This window comes from Centruroides vittatus, unplaced genomic scaffold (genome assembly GCF_030686945.1).
Source record: "Centruroides vittatus isolate TY-2023 unplaced genomic scaffold, ASM3068694v2 contig_355, whole genome shotgun sequence".
In the NCBI taxonomy this organism is placed as follows: Eukaryota; Metazoa; Arthropoda; class Arachnida; order Scorpiones; family Buthidae; genus Centruroides; species Centruroides vittatus.
The window spans coordinates 739,071-756,638 of NW_027122178.1; the positions used below are offsets into that span (position 1 = coordinate 739,071).

Consider the following 17,568-nt stretch of genomic DNA (forward strand, 5'->3'; position numbering starts at 1 on the left):
ACATATTAAATAACTTCAATCTAAAAATTGATTTAAGCAATAGTTTCCTATTCATTCTGGTTCATTCTGTTTTTCATACGTAATAAGTTAGTTCTATATTAAAATCTCTAAAAAGTCCCATTAAGAGTCTAATTTTATAACCAAAATAAACATTTTTTTTCCTAAGAGGAAACCAATTTGTCGCCGTTTTTATGAAGGTATAAAACCAGCCTTAAAAACATTAACCTGTTACTAAATGTAGTTATTATGCTTATTAATAACGTAATATAAAATGAAAGCATTATGAATGATAGGAACTTATTAAAATTCATACCAATGTCTAACCAAGTACACGTGTACAGTCTTACATATGATAAGTAAATCCGGTATTCTATATCTGAGAGATTTGATCTGAGTAAATACAGGCTAAAGCTTGTACCTTTCATTTCTCCTTCATGTTTTTTGACTTGTTACACAACTAGATAAAATGGGGGAAAAATTCAAAAAAAAATTTATACTTTATAAATGAAAAGTTACTTTAGACTATTTAAACTTTTATTTATTCATTTTATCTCTTGAAATAATTTATTTTCTAATATAATTAGACGTATTAAAATAATGTTTAATGATGTACTAAATTGATATCGATACTACATGTTACCATGAATAGAGTATATAATATGTCCTATTTATGTGTGTTTTTAATGTTATTTCGTATACTTACTGTTTTGACATTAAAAATATAGTAAATCCTTTCTAAGTTGAAGATGTGGTGATCAATTTAAATTAAAAAGGCGTTTTTGATAGAGGAAGGGGAAAATCATATATAAAAAACTTCTGTAGGTAATTTTAATTACGTATTAATGACAAATTTACTTAGTACGGTGTTTTAAAAAGTCACGTTATGCTTTTCTTGACGCACTAAATGGCAGTTAAAGTGATAAATTTTATCATGTTTTTTATTGTACTATAGATATAAATTATTATACTACAGATGCACATTAGTTACAATTAACAGTCCAGTTTCAGAAGTTTTACTGTACTGTGTTGTTTTCAAATGGTTAAGAGTATAACTTTATATACAGTAAAACCCTCTGAAGTTGGACATTCCACGAATAAGGGATGTCAGTTTTGAAGGTGTCCAACTTCAGAGGTTTTACTGTGTTTTTATTTATTGAAAATGGAAACACCTGTAACAAGGAATTTCCATCTTTGAGGAGCGACCAACTTCAGAAATTTTACGGGATAAGAATTGTTGACGGTTCCAATTAAAAGAGTTCAACTTTATATACAGTAAAGTTTCTGAAGTTTGACACCCCTGTAGGAAGGAGTTTCACTGTACACAAGAACTGTATAAATTCCACAAAAGATTAAAGACACAACGCAATAGATCAACAGTTGTTTAAAGATTTCCAAATCAAGTTTTTGAACCGACGTCATTAAAATTCTACACATTTATACAAGACACATTGTCTGTCATTATAAAAGCTATACCCATCTTCACTAACTTACAAATGTTAAAGTTAAACAATATGGCGTGGGTGCATCTTTTTGACAACATTAATCCATCAGTTGTATGTAAAGTTCTATCTTTCGGTTAGAAATTATACATAAATATATTATTAAGATTCACTTAGGATTACATAAATAACATTTTTAAAACTTTCCTGATACTCTTACGAATTTTTACATTATATTTTTATGTTTTTATACACCTTTAAATTTGGAAATTTTATAACCATGTTTACATTTCTTTTCATGGTGAATAATGTCACATAGGTGAATAATGTCACATTTGAATTTACATATTTATAGAAAATGAAATTTTAAAAAGTCATATAGTAACAATGATATGTTTATACAAAGTTTAAAGGTATGGATATGCTTTTTAAGAATTTTTTTATAATTGAGAATAATAAAAAATATATAAATTATATAAAAAGTTGCTCTTGCTTACTTAATATGAGATTAAATTAAGGTTTGACTGAATATAAAGTATTTTATTACAATTATTAATTTGCTTTTAAAATTTATCTTAATTTTTACAATTAAAATATTAACTTTTAAGGTTATTAGGATTAGTTTAAGATATTAAGGTATTAAACTAGGAGGTTAATTAGAGTATTAAACTTATTATATTAAGATGTTAACTGTTAATGTTTAAACTTTTATAGAATTTTAAAGTAAATTTTTAAGGTATTAATAATTATATTGCAATTTTTAGTTAATAAACTGTTAATTTTGGAGATCTTACAAGATAAATGAGCAATCGTTTATTGCGACAAAACTGGGCTGCAATTTTTAATCATATTTTTAATTTAGTTTATTTAGAATATATGCTCTCCATCTCAAATTACTAGTGGCTTGCCCCTGTACATCATACTTTTCTGTTAGCAATCGAGTCGTGCCGGTCATCTATCTAACTTCTTTCAGGAGAAAATGTTTGAATTGAAATGATGTGATTTCCCCTTTGTATCGGAAGTTTATGTATAGTTAATCGGGGCCTCTTACCCGAAAGTTTCCATACATTATCTTGGCTTTCATCTATCTAATTCCGTTCTCGAGATTAAGAAAAGACAGACGGACGACAGTGGAAATTTATAGGTCTACAATTATTTGAAATTGCAGCCCAATAAGACTTTAAGTGTTATAAGGTTTTCTATATATCTTATAATAGAGTTTAACGTGCAATATAATTTAACACTTCTAATTTAAGACGAATTCTGACATTAAAAAAAGGCATTTTCAGAAAAATTGGATGAAGATTAGAAATTAATATAGTTTTTAAAAGAATTTATTTGTGTACAGAAACGTTTAAAATATATTATAGTTAACAGCAAATACTATAAAATTTTTATTATATATAGATTTGGAAAGTGACAAAGTAAGAAACGCCTCAACTTTAAATTCAGAAAGACGTGAAAAAGTGTGCAACAGCTTAACCTATAACACTAGAATTCAAAGACAATGTCTTAGTATATAAGGTAAGATCTTTGTGGATCCTCTTGAAGATGAGGATAAATTGCATGAAATTTAATAATTTTTTAAATATAAAATGGCGTTTACTTATTACTTTTCATATCTGGAGTGTTATAAAATATAAAATATGAGTAATTTCTTCCAAAAGTTAAATTTCAATTCGTTTAAATCGACTGAAAGTGGAAGTTTAAAGGTTGTTCCTCTAATAATTTAGCCATTGAATCTGATAATGAAAATGGTTTCTTGTATCGAATGATTTGAAGATTTTTTGACAATTTTTTTTAAATTCACAAGTTAATGTAAATATATTCGTAATTATAATTTAAAATAGATTTAATTACCTTTAAACTTAATTGATTTAAAAGTAATTAAATATATTAAATTTTATATAACATGTCGGGATTTAATGATCAATTTAGTTTATGGAATAATTAACATTCTCGTCTAATGTTATTAAGTTCTAGTTAATTTTTCATGAATTATGGATAAACTAAAGATCTAAACAGGTTAAAAAAAAGGAATTTTAACCTTCTTGAACTTCAGAAAGAACAGTATTACGCTGTTCTTAACGTACTTTTGCTTCGGTATTGGAGAGTCACGTAGCAGGAAGTATGCAAAAATGGGAGGGAAAAAATAAAATTTTCTTTAAAAATTATATAGAATTTACTTCTAAGTTCATTCATTTAATATCCTGATAAATTTTAATCAATTTTTTCTGTTTTTTTTTATGTAAAGTAAATTGACAGATCTTGATAAACTTGCTTACTGCAAACTGTAACATATATTAAGTTATATGCAATTTAAATTGAGCATTAAACTAAATTTCATATAATTAAATTATTGTTTTAATTTAAATTTCTTTAAATTCTAATTAAATTCTTGTTTTCTGAATACTTTACATGATCTTTTTCATATAAAGTTGAGTTATTATTTATAAAACATGGATTGTTTTTTATGTGTATGCATTGCATCTTAACTGTATAGATCCTATACTGCATATTGCATAGGTTCTTAATTGTATGGGTTCTACATTGAACGGTAACGAAGAAAATTCTTCACAAATTACACAAATTTGATTTTAAAAAATGACTATTTTTTAATCAAATAAGTTCAATTGTAATTAATAATAATGTTGAATGTTAATAATACACAAGACCAAGAGTCAATTAACCGTCTTTTAGTGAATTTAGAATTACTTTATATTGGTGGGAACATCTAAAAATTTTGATTAAGTATTTCAATAATACAGAAATTTATTTTTTCAATGATTATTTTACTAATCCTGTATATCTACATAATGGCGAATACGAGTCTATAAAAGAGAAAATATACAGGATGATCAAAAGTTAGTTAATAATACTAATCGTAGAATAAGCTAAGCTCATGACTTGCTTTTTCTGTTAAAAAATTGTCGGAAATACAATAAGAAAGTGTTTAAATATTTTAATAAGTCAGCAATGTATTTTTTTACAGTAATGTATTTTTTACTGACTTTCTGATCGTGCTGCACTGTCAACGTTCACTTACATATATCGTTGCAATAAAAATATTAATAAAACCAAATTAAATTCCTTAAATTTTATTAAATTAAAGTAAATTTAATACTTTTTATTAAAGAAATTTCTCATTTAATCTAGTAGAATTTTATATACACCAATGTAATTTAGTTGTCTAGTGTATCGATGCAATTATTGCAGATTAAACTGTGAAACCAGGATGAAATTAATTAAATCGAACATGATAACAAAATAGAAATTCTTTAATTTACTTTTATTTTTGTTTGTTTTCTATTCTGGAATAGATGTAGAATACCTGAGGCTATATGAGAGTTCAATGCCATTTTGGTCCTATATATCTTGTGGAAGAGAATCTACTTCCTGCCACTTACTTAAAGGTTGACACTAGTAGTTGACGGATGAGAGTAAAATTACATTGGTCCAATCGATCGAAGCTTTCTACGAACTTAATACCAATGGTAATTGTCGAAGTTTCTCAACAAGAGAGCTTAGAATTTAATTAATAGTTTAAAATAAATTATATAGAACTTCTACAACGTGGCTGAGTTGAATCCTCCTCTAATTAAATGGTCAAAGAAAGTTGAAAAATTCATTTTTTTTTTCTAAATTCTCTGATTTTTCTATTTAGTTAAATATCTTCATTTTTTAAAAATTCGTTTTTAACGTATAAATATGTTAAATTGGAATATTTAGAAGTAATAATTCAAGTTTATTAATATAAATCTAGAATTTTTTTACTGTTAGCTCTTGAAAATTAATAGCAAAATTTGCTTGAATTTTATTTTAATATTAAAAATTTTTAAAGCGATTTGTTAAATTAGAAATTTAAGTCGTTAAGGATCATTTACAAGGGTGATTTCTCTCTATGTTAAGACTGATTTTTACAATGAATTTTTATAATTAGTTATGAAATTATTAAATATTATTAAATAAAATAATCGGTCAAATCTTCTACAACTGAAAAAAGTCGAAAAAATTCTTATTGAAAAACCTTATTTAATCAAGAAATGTTAAGAATTAGTACACTAACTAATTCAGTCTGATTCTATAAAGTAATTAAAGCAATTATGTTTAATTATTTTTTAATATTTTAAATATCAATTGCTCTCGGGATCTATAAATGAATTGAATTCTAAATAACTTATTGAGGAATTAGACAACAAGATTGAAACTTGACTTTTCGAAGTTGTTTATATAAGCCAGAAACATGAATGCAGAAGAAATTTGGTTCTGTAAACATCTTTAATTGCAAGAATTTAAATTTTTTAACTAATTTTCTTCTCTCCAATTTAATTGAATTTAAAATTAAACAGCTTTTACTTTCAGTTAAATATTTTTATTTTAAATTCTAATTTCTAGAAATTTTTTAAACAAGGTCTTTCTTCAAAAATTTAATTATTATCTGAACATGTTTTCATTTTTTAAGAGAAACCTTTTAATGAGCAAATCGATTTATCGAGATTTAAATCTGTGATTTAAATTAATTAAAAACATTTATTAAACATTAATAAAATAATTAAACGGTGAGATTCAGCTTTCAAGCAAAAAACTTGAAAAGTCATAAGCAATTATAAATAAGCAGTCTTCATTTTAAAGATCATACTGATCACTTGATCACGGTATAAACAGTTAATTGATCATACTGATCAATCAATTAAATAAAAAATAAATTCAGTGTAATCGTGACTTAAACTATTGAAGCTCTAATTAATAAAATAATTGAATAATGGAATTGCAAGTAAACTGTATTCATAATGTGAGCAATTAATTTATCTATAATCGATCAGTAGAGATGGATTTATTCTTTTAGTTTAAAGGCTAATTTGAGATTGATTGATCAGTATGATTATCATAACTTAAAATGAATCTTAAACCATTAAAACCTTAATTAACAGTTATAAAAACAATGATCATTTTTATGAGGCTATTAATTTTTATTCAAAATTGTGATAATCAGGGTGCACCAAGATGTTAATCTACGTTAACATTTAGATGAATCTAAATCTTAATCAATAAATTCAAGCTATATTTGCTATATAAAATTCTAGATATTATAATCCTGTTTATTGCCATTCTCATGAATCTATCAATAACATGAAATTACTGTCATTAACATAGTTTAAATATTAAACTAAGACATACTTCATTGCTGTTAAATGTATTTTTATGTTACATATTGTGTTATAAATTCCTAATTTTGTTCTGCTCTAATTTTTTAATATATGTATCAATTAAAGAAAATCAGAGCAGAACATTAACAGAATTAATTTCTATATTTCTAAGGAAATTTTATGAAAATAAAGCAGATTTTTTTATTAAAACATCTAGATTTAACGAACTTTGTTTTTTTAAAATATATGTCTAAAGGCACAATAAATATAAGTTCATCAACTCTAGTTACATTTTATATAAATTCTGTTTCTAAATATTAAAATTTAAAAATTTTTACACTTAAAATAATATTTTATTATTAAAAGATATAAAATTAAACATTTAAGTAGAATTTAATGGCTGATTAGAAGGTGAAAATTTTATTTAAGTAGCTATTGTCATTAAGTTTAAGCTAGTAATTCGAACATTAAAAAAAAGTTTAAAATTCTAAATTTGATCCAAATTTATTAATTTATTTAAAAAAACATTATATTATATATATTTTAGATTTAATTTATCGCATCATCTGTCCTAATTTGGACAACAAGTTTAACTGAAACCAGTCTCACAAGTATTTATTGTTAAATGTAAAATCCCGGAAAATATATATATTTTTAAGTAATAAATTAATTTTTTTTCTTATAAAATAAAAATAAATTGCATTTTTTAGTTCTGAAAGCTTAGATAAGATACATATAAATGGTTTTAATTAATTTGAGTAATGTATTTCTATGAATAAGTTTACTGTTCTTTTTGTTTTCGTGTCCTACTCAGTATACGTTGTTATATGTTAATAATTCCTGTTTACTCTTGTTTAAAAAACTATTTGAAGTTATTACAAAAGATTTCATGAAATGTAAAATTCATAGAACATTAATTTTTCATTCCTGAAATCTCACAGTTTGCATTCATGAACACATGAAATATCACAGTTTGGATTTAAGGGATTCACATTTTGCATTGATGAAATCTCACTGAAATCGCACGATTTAAATTAGTGGAATCTCACATTTTTTATTTCTAAAGTTCCTCTTTTAGTATCCATAAAATTTCACATAAAATCGCACATTTTTACATCCATGAAATATTTTTTATAAACATAAAATGCGAGCTTTCACGACACTCATAACTTCTGATACGTTATTTCAATGAAACTTAGAACTATGATATTTAATTTCAATTATTAACAATTACGTCCTCTTCTATAAATCATAAATTTTATTTACTTTTTTAAATTTTCTATTATTAAAAAAGAAGAATCTCTACGGTAAAAAGTAGCTTTAGAAGTAGCTCTTCATGTGACTAATGTAGTGTATTAGAAAAAAGAGGGGTAAAGGAAAATATAGAAGTAGCTCTTCATGACAGAATAACAATATTTAATTTATAATAATAAAAATACTACTTTATGATAAAGTTTTAAACTCGGCGTATTGTTGACATTTTAATAGCCCTAAGATTAGGTATTGAAGAGGACAGATGAAGATGGAATACCAGTCAGATACAGGGCCTGATAATTCACCCTCGGGCTTTAACAACCCTTTAAAAGTCACGTGTTCGGAACAGGAACAAAGATCAATTATATTAAATTATCATTGCAATTTCTCACAAGTGGCCTTATAATTACCTGGAAAGAGCCGCATTGTAATAATTAACGGTTCCTTTTGAACTGTTCTTTTTACAAATGTTAATTTATGCATTTCGCCCTTCTTACGTTATTATTTTTTAAAAGTATTTATTTATTAAAGCTGACTAATAATATGTTGACAATTTAAAAGTATTCAGTTTAGCTTTTTAGAGATAAGATTTAGGGAAAAAAGGGGTACTTAATTATACGTCATAACTGTCAATATTAATAAGTAATTTATTATCCTAATTTGGAGAACGTCGAGTTAATAGTCTGCAATTATACTTTACGTACTTTAATGGGTTATTTAGGATTGTATATCTTGTAAAATACATAACTCTGATTTATAATAATGTATTATTTTTTATCCTGGTTTCATTTTTTTAAACTTAAACACATGTTGGGTGTTCACGCGCTGAACAATCCCCCTTCATATTTCATAAATTAAACCGGAAATGAGCGACGTAATTGGAAGTGTTTATAGATTTTAGCAACGTAAAGCGTTGAAAATCGTTGGAGAAAACGTAATGGCATTTTATTTTTCTAACTTACTGTTTAATTTTTCAGGTTTTAGATGAGATAGGATGAAAAAGGACCACACCTTAAAAAAACTAAAAATAGAATGACCACAAGGGGTCAATAAACCTAATTCAAACTTCAGGTGAGTAGGCTCTTACACCTAGACCAACCTGTTTATTTTTAAATAACGATATATATACTATATGTTAATTACAGATAAAAATGATCATAATTTTGTGAAAGACATCATAAAAATGATTTATAGTGAAGATGTGTGGTCCTGATTGAGAAATTTCATATAAAGTCAAATGACATTTATAGAGGAAAGACGGTAATGGAGCCATTAAAACGACATTAGAAACACTATATAAATGATTTATTTTAATTATTAATATTTTATTTTGTTGCTATTGATAATTGATAGGTTATTTTTGAATCGATTAAATCATTACTTTTCATAGTTTTTGTGGTGATAAACTCGTTTCTATACATCTATAATTAGGAATGTCTTCCTTCTGACGCTTCATTGATTGTATATATTTTTTAAAAAACATAAAAATAATAACAAATTATTATTGTTGAAACGGTTTTTTTTTGTTGCACTTTACTTCTTGTTTGCTGAACAACTGTAAACAAGATTCTGTACTGATTTTTATTTGTAATTGATTTAAGAGGCTGTTCGCTCTTTACTTGTTCTCTACTCCTTCCCCCCTTCTCGCAGTCGTAGGAATTTGTTTTAATTAAATCTTTTAAGCTTCTTGAAGTTAAAATAGTATTTAAAAAATAACCTGTTGCGACTTTTCTAACTAGTTTAAGTGATTCTAACTTGTTAAATTGTTTACATTAAGGTGGAGTTTTATTTATTTGATACTGTTTTATTTTTCTTATATAATGACGTTTTATGGCTGGCTTATATAATTGTAAAATTTCCTAACATTCTTATTTTTTATGGTTAATTCAGTGTTTAATTGAATTTAAGCAATATATTTTTAGTAAAATTATATGATCTAATAGCCCATTGGTGTTTAAATTATTGTACTATAGAGCTTTATATTTATTTTAATATTGTTTAGACAGAGTTGGAATGTTGCTGAGAAGATTATTAAGGTTCCAACATAGACAGGCTTCAAAATTTAGTGTTTTTATGTAGGAAAAAGATATGAAATTTGCTTCAATAAGTGATGAAAAATACATTTTTATTTCTGACTACGTGAGAGAGCAACAGGACCACAACACAGAGATAGCCCCAACATCTTGTTATTTATCTTTAAAAAAATGTACGAAAGTGATATAAAGTTTCTTCTACTATGAGGTGAAAAACCTGTTTTATTGATTTTTTTTTCATATATTTATGGCTTTCGGATAGGATTGAGGTCCCACAAGTGACTTGCCGAGGCCCTAAATCGCCTCTGTCAGCCCCTAATTGTGACCACCCACCTATCTACTGATGTTTACATTAATAAGCTTACTAAAGAAAAAATATTATAGGGTACTTTTACAAATTGCATCGACTTTGACTGTAGATATAAGCTTTATTAGACATTAAATCAAGCATAAAATTCGTACATTAAGTAGACATATCGTAAAAACTAGAATTCAGATAAGATTATCTGCAGTTAATATCAATCAAGGTTATAAAATTTAAATAAAAAGATACATAACATACATAAATGGACATTGAGGAAAATATTCACTTAGACATTTTATTTTTGAAGATAATCATAATTTAGCATTTAAAATATTACAAAATATAACTTATTCTAGTGAAAAAATACATATATATGCTGTTATTTATTATTGTTGGGATTTATACAGGAGGATACTTGAATAGCCTGCAGCATGGTTAACACGTCTTTTTAAAACCAACTGGATGAGTTACAAGAATTTGATGATTTATGAATACAAGGTTCTTTAACCCTTCGCATATTGTGGTTAGAAATCCGGTTAGAAAAATAATATTGAATTCTATCACTATATCCGATATTTTATATGTTTATTTTCTCTATAATTTGTCTTTTCTTCTAGAGATTTAGCAGCATCTTCCATTTCCGTAATGGAAATCTATCCTTCTCAGTTCCTACGTGAACTGGGAAGGATAGATATAGTAGTATAGTAGTATTCATGGCCGACATAAGCAACTTACATTTAAGCATGAGCTTATGTTAGCCATGAATGTTTTTTAATTTGTGAGAAAATTTACTCCCTTGTAATTTTAATCGTGTCGCGTGGATCACTGGTAAACCGAATGCTAAAAATCAAACGGGATTAAACTGAAGAGGGGATAATCCTAATAAAGTAATTGGCTGAAAAAATTTATCCGTAAACTCATTAACTGAAGTCGACTGCCGGTTTTAAAAATCCGAATTTTTAACCGTATTATTTAATTCTTTAAATGACAATTATTTTTATTTTTATAGTTTATAAATGTTTTAAAATGATACAAATAGATTGAGGAAAATCCTTAAATTTGTACAAGTTTATACCAGAGGTGGTAACCTGATAAAACAGAATAGTGAAAAAATTAATTAATCAAAATATATGTATATTTTTTGTGCATGTATATCAAATGTATGCAACCTATACAGTGTATCCTTATATATTCCTCCTGAAGTGAGGTGTAGTTAAGAAAAAGTTCTCTCTTTCTGATCTATACAAAAATTTCAAGAAAATTGTGTTTGATTTAATGGTGCAAGGCCTTCTGGCTTTTGTGCCATTAAACCAAATTTCTATTAATTTTGATTTATTTTTAAATAATAAAATGATCCAAAAAATCGAAGAATCATTTAAGGGGAATACTCTATTAAAAAGAAATTAATTAAATACCAATAAATGAAATTACGTTCAGGAATATAAGAAAAAATAATTTATTTAAAATGTAAATTGCTTAAATAAAGGGCTTTACTCCTAAATTTATTATCTATTTGCATGTGAAGAAATTTAAATGTAATATCCAATCGAAAGAGATTTAGATGATAAATATTGATTTCCTTTGCTTGCTTTCATGAAGCTTTTAAAGTAAGTTTATAAATTTAACAGGAAAATTGCTTTATCTCTACGATAAAGCAATAAAAATTGAAATAAAAAGTTTAAATTTTTTCTATAAATTTTGCATCAAAAAATTCACACAAAAATGTAAACTCGATTATCCAAGGGAATGTTTTACAAAAATTTGAAAAAAAGCATTAGGTTCCAGTACACACTTTTTAAATATTCTAGCTAATTTAAATAGATAAAATTTAATTACAAATTAAATTCGAGTTTATTTACATACCTATATTAAATTTATAAAAAGCAGATTAGTTTTAAAACTGCCAATAAATTTATAATTTGTTATCACATAAACACACCTCTTCATTATCATAATTTTTAAAATGCATTTAATATCTGATTATTAAAACAAATTTTAAAATATTATATAATAATATTGTATAACACATAAACATTGTATTAACTTCGATATTTCTATGGAGGTTTACTATTTCACTAGTAATTAGAAGCACTAATCCTGTTTAGATTGAAACCATGATTGATAATTAATTGACAATTAAATTTGTACAGATGAATAATTGTGAGTTATAGAAGGAGTGTCATTGTAGAGATAGATCAATGTTTAGTGTAACATCTCTGTTTTGGTTCTGCAAAATTACTTTCACAACAGACTTCATTATTTCTTGACACCAAGAGGCGTGGGTGTAGCACCTGCTTCTTCCACCTTATTAAGTTCACTTCTAGCACAGCTAAACGCCCACCTCTCTAGTTTCTGCTCTCTCACAGCACACTAACAAAATGATTTGCTCTAAACATTCCTCTTAAATAATTTAAGACCTCATAAATCTCTCCTTTAAATGCGTTTTTTTTCCCTTTTAAATTTACATTAAAGCGTACAATCTTTAAAATGACTTTTACATTTTCTCAATGTGTTTTTTTTTAATTTTTTCTTTATTTAAAAAAAGGAGTGGATGAAAAATTATGTTTTAAGCGAATGATAACGTTAAATATTATAAGAGAGTTCATAAAATGAGAATGTGTTTTCTGGACATGTGTAATTTTCATTTTGCTGAAGAGATTACGGGCGGTTACTTCCTTTCTTATAACGATTTTTTATTGTTTTTATTGTTAAATTTTGAAACGACTGATGCCGGTAGATTGTTTTTAAAATAAATTCACTGCTTTATCCTTAATAAAATGTATTTTCTTGTGAGGAAACCATAGAAAAATACATTTTAACTCTTCGTACGTGATGCTGCGAACTGTCACGTTCTTTCATCTTCTTGTAGAAGAACGAATTTAAATGATTTATTTTAAAATTGTCTTCCTTCTAATGCTGATTTTTATAATATATAATTTATAGAAATTTATAAACAGGAGTCTTTAGAGTTTAATAGCGTCCGGTCTATCTTAATGGACATTAAGACAGTTGGGCGGAGTTGTATTTGTTTAACTATTAACACCCTCTTCTCTTCTATCTATATAAAATGAGTATCTAAAGTTCATATTTTAAGTTTGGCTCAACTAGAAATGCTCATTGGTGTCCAAAAATTCGCTCGAGGCTACTAAAATGACAAATCTATCCCGGGAAGGTAGAAAAAAGGGAGAGGAAGCTAGGTTCCATAGCATGAAAAACGATGGATGAACCTATAATTACAACTATTATTACACTTATTACAAGTAATTTTGATCATTAAGACAGGATCAACATAATTACGTGTAAAATAGGCTTGGCACCGATTGTTAAATGACGGGTATCGCCTCTTCAGGGAGATATTAAGTGCGTTATCATCTCGCATGTGCTACCCTCCTAATAGCAGAAGATGGCCTAATCGTCCTGATTTGTAATTAAGAGTAATTTTCAGATAAGAAATATTTGACTTACATATAGATTCCAGATGGAAGATTGTTGAGATTGGCCAAACAATTTCATTAAGATGTGTCATTTCTGTTGATAACCTTCCACCTTTTGTTTATTATTATTTTAATTGATATAACCGACATTCGTTTAATTACCCACTCTTCTGAATTATCTATATCGTCGAGTGTATAGTTCTTGAAGAGTGTAGGCTGTTAATATATAGGCCTATCTGTGATGGATTTAAGTTAAATTGTTAAGTTTGATTTTTTTTTTTTTTTTTTTTTTTTTTTTTTGTGTAGATATGCTTTTATTTGTTAGGATTTCGTGGTTGAATTTAATTAGAAATTTATACATAGTCGTAGAATTTTTAAAGAATTAACTTATATTAAACTAGATCTAATGCAAGTGGCATAATGTGAGCAGATGAGAATTGTTGTGTCGACAAAGTTAAAATTTTCTTTTCTAAATTTATATTTAAAGAATTTTGCATCAACGAAACAATTTTATTTAGTAGAGACGAAATAAAGCTTTTTCTAAATACGACATCTTTAATATTATATACAAGGCTTTCATATAAAATGATCTTTTTACTTCTCACTTTTACATAAACTTCTACTTTTTAAGTACTTTAAAGTAAGTAAATTTTAGTTTGTATAGAATATATAATTATGTTCTTAAAGTTTTTGACGTTATCATGACATATAAAATTAAGATTGTCTCTTTTTTTTACAGTAGACATGCTGGATAGGATCCAGGAAGAGCTTCTAAGAACTTATCTGTAGGATCGTGAATCCCATCTAGTGTTGATTAATAAACTCATAAAAATTCATTATTTAAGTTTGAAGACAATACATTTAATTGTATTTAGAAGAATTAACTGTTTTAATATTGCCAAAATTGCTTTATCTATTTAAGTATAAAGAAAAATTTATACAATGTTTATAAATATAATGCAAAAACAAACTCATGAAGTGTTTTATTTTAGTGTTTAATATAACATTAAGAATAATTAATAAATTATCGAGATTAATTATATTAAATAGCCCTATTAACTCCTCTGTAAACCAAGTGCTAATCAGGACTAGACAGCAAGAAAGTGCCTCAAGGCCTCAAATGCCTAACGAAGACCCCTCAACTGCTAATTTATCTCAGAAATACTCAAAATATAAATGGATCTACAGTATTAATGGCCAAAAAATATCATTCTATGGTGTTTTAAGATATAAACAATGTTATACTTAAGCTTCAATAACTGATATAAGGGTCGAAATTAGGTTGAAAGTCGATCGTTTTAGCGTTTAAGATAGCGTCATGGAGGACTAGGAGGGTCGAAGTTTACTTAACAGGATAGGAATTTAAAAATTAATTACAGTCGAATTCCTTGATTAACGCTGAAATTCTAATTGAAGCTCTTTTCGTTCTCGAGATTCCTGCTAAAAAGAGAGTAGAAATAGCGTAGATATTTTTATAATCGAAAAATCTTTGGTAACGACTTTTTATCCAATCAGATAATACTTGAATCAGATTCTCAGTTAGGGAGAAAAAGACAGAAAGCGTTTAAAACACCTGTAATTTTCGTCCAATTTAGGGAGTTACTGAAGACCACCCTTAAGTCAACATAGGTGGTCTTCCAGGTGTAGAACATTCAAGATCCTGTTTCTTAAATCTTTTATGTTCTAATGTAATTAAAAAAATCTTGAAAGTGAAATGTCTTTGATAAAGATATATGTTGAAAGCTGCTAATAGGGGCAATAATGATTAGAGTATTTTCTTTTTTTTTTCACTTATTTCTCACTTGTAACATTAACAAACTCCCATTTATTATGAGTTTCTTCGCAGAGTACACGTGGTTCTTTGTTCTCTTAAGAAACTCCGACTTTAAAGGTAGCAATTTTAGTTTAAATTGGAAAAAAGATGATGTTTTGTGTACAAAAGTCTTTATTATTAAATCTTTTATGTTATAAATTAATTTTAAAAGCCTGAAACTAAAATATCTTTGATAAAAATATACGGTATAGGCCTATTGAAAGCTGCAAATAGGAGCAATAATGATTAGATTATTTTCTTTTTGAACTTATTTTTCACTCGTAATGTTAACAACCCCCATTTAATATGAGTTCTACGTAAATTGCACATGTTTTCTTGTTAGAAAATTCGGCTCTTTTAAAGATATTTATTAGGTTTAAACTCGAAAAAATCTTATATTTTGTGTGCAGAAAACCTTATTCTATAACGTGATTAATATTACATGCAGCGTGACCACTGTGCGAATTCGTTGACTCGACTTCTTTTCAGTATACGCCTTCATTTAAGGCCATTCACACCAACTTATCGCACATTTAAAACGTTTTTAATTATTCAAAGCACAGTAGTCGAGAAGTTATAATAATTTTTTCAAGTTTTTAAGTCATTTAATAATTATAAAATCGAATTTCTAATTGTCGAAATGTATGAGTTGACCTCGCAGATAATTAAATTCACCTTGCACAATTGATTAATTAGCATAGATATCAACTGTTTAAATAGATTTAAGTGCGATAAAAATTTCTTAAATATTAATTATAATCTATTTATTACTCCAGTTAATTTATCAAAGGTATTATGCAAATAAAGTATTTTAATTACTACAATTTCCATTTTTCTTCCCCCCTTCTATAAGTTATAATGAGTGTAGAAAAATAGGTTTTTCAACTACAACGACAACTGGTTCTGATTGTTATTTGGGTGATTTACAGTGTGACCAGTCTCATAGACAATTACTACCATATTTACAGCCATAATAACATACGGTGACTGTTCTGTGTGATTACAGAGAAAGGGGGCCCTTCGTGACTCCTATTAATTTGTGCCGTTCTTCACCCTATAATTATGGCAGCCGACCGAGATCCTTTAAACGCATAACAGTAGGCTATACCCGACTCACATTCTTTCTTAAAACTGTGTTAAAGTAGGCTGTAACTTCAACCATTTTTGCATGACTTACAATATCCCCATCTGTAACAAGATGTTTACTTCACTAATGTAATTATTTAATGATTACGCTTCAAGTTTTGGCACTAAGTTTAAATTTATGCCTTACATAATGCCTTTTTCCTTTATAAAACGCAATAATTTATATATATTTAGGCTTTTAAATCATTATGTTAATTAAATTCTAAGTGACGTTTGAGGTAGTTTACACATCAAAGCTGATTTTGCAAACCTATTTTCAGCTATAAAATAGTTATTTTTAAATTTAAAAAGTTATAAAAATTGTATTAACGAAGTAATTTAAAGCTGCTTTAAGAAAATGACACGTATTTAAGTTTACGCCAAGAAAAAAAAAAAAAAAAAAAAAGTGACTTTAAACTGCAGAGTTTAACTGTAGAAAGAATTAGCATTAAAGCTAAAAGTTATAGAAATGTGTAAAATGATGAGAAACGACCTTGGTATTAAATGAGGAGGAAAACTGATTAAAAGATAAATGAATATTTATCGCCGTGAATGCAAATCATTAAAATAAGGACTTCGAAAACTGCATATTTAGTCAATAGCAAACCTGTTTTTGATACATCTATCTCTACATATTACATTTTTTTAACCTTGTCCATTTTAAAACATTAGTTTTACTAATAGGGTTGTTAAACAAATTTTTCCTTATTGTCTCTCTCTTCACATTTTGCACTCAGACAACGAAGGACGAACAGCTTTGCACCCCTTTAGTTTCGAAATCAATTTGATTGCATAATACAAAAAGCAACATTTGTTAACAGTCTTCAAATGTGTCGTTTTAATTAAGTACATTTGTACATACTTTTTTAAAAAGATGATCATAGTAGACTTCAGTAGTGAAGTACAATCTTGCATATATTTTTTAAAGAGATGTATACACAATACATATTCAGTAATGAGGCATATACTGTATTTTTTAAAGGAAATGTGTATAAAGTATACTTATAGCGAAACAGAAT

General features: G+C 26.6%; 1 long non-coding RNA gene across 1 annotated transcript in view; it reads left to right on the top strand.

The window, feature by feature from the left end:
• The window catches only part of LOC136974713 (uncharacterized), a 34,551-nt gene that overhangs the window by 6,403 nt on the left and 10,580 nt on the right, over positions 1–17,568 (top strand). The window contains exons 2-5 of the long non-coding RNA XR_010880684.1: positions 1,759–1,852; positions 4,760–4,933; positions 8,818–8,911; positions 8,986–9,100. This is a non-coding gene — a long non-coding RNA (uncharacterized lncRNA). The remainder of the gene's footprint in view (positions 1–1,758; positions 1,853–4,759; positions 4,934–8,817; positions 8,912–8,985; positions 9,101–17,568) is intronic.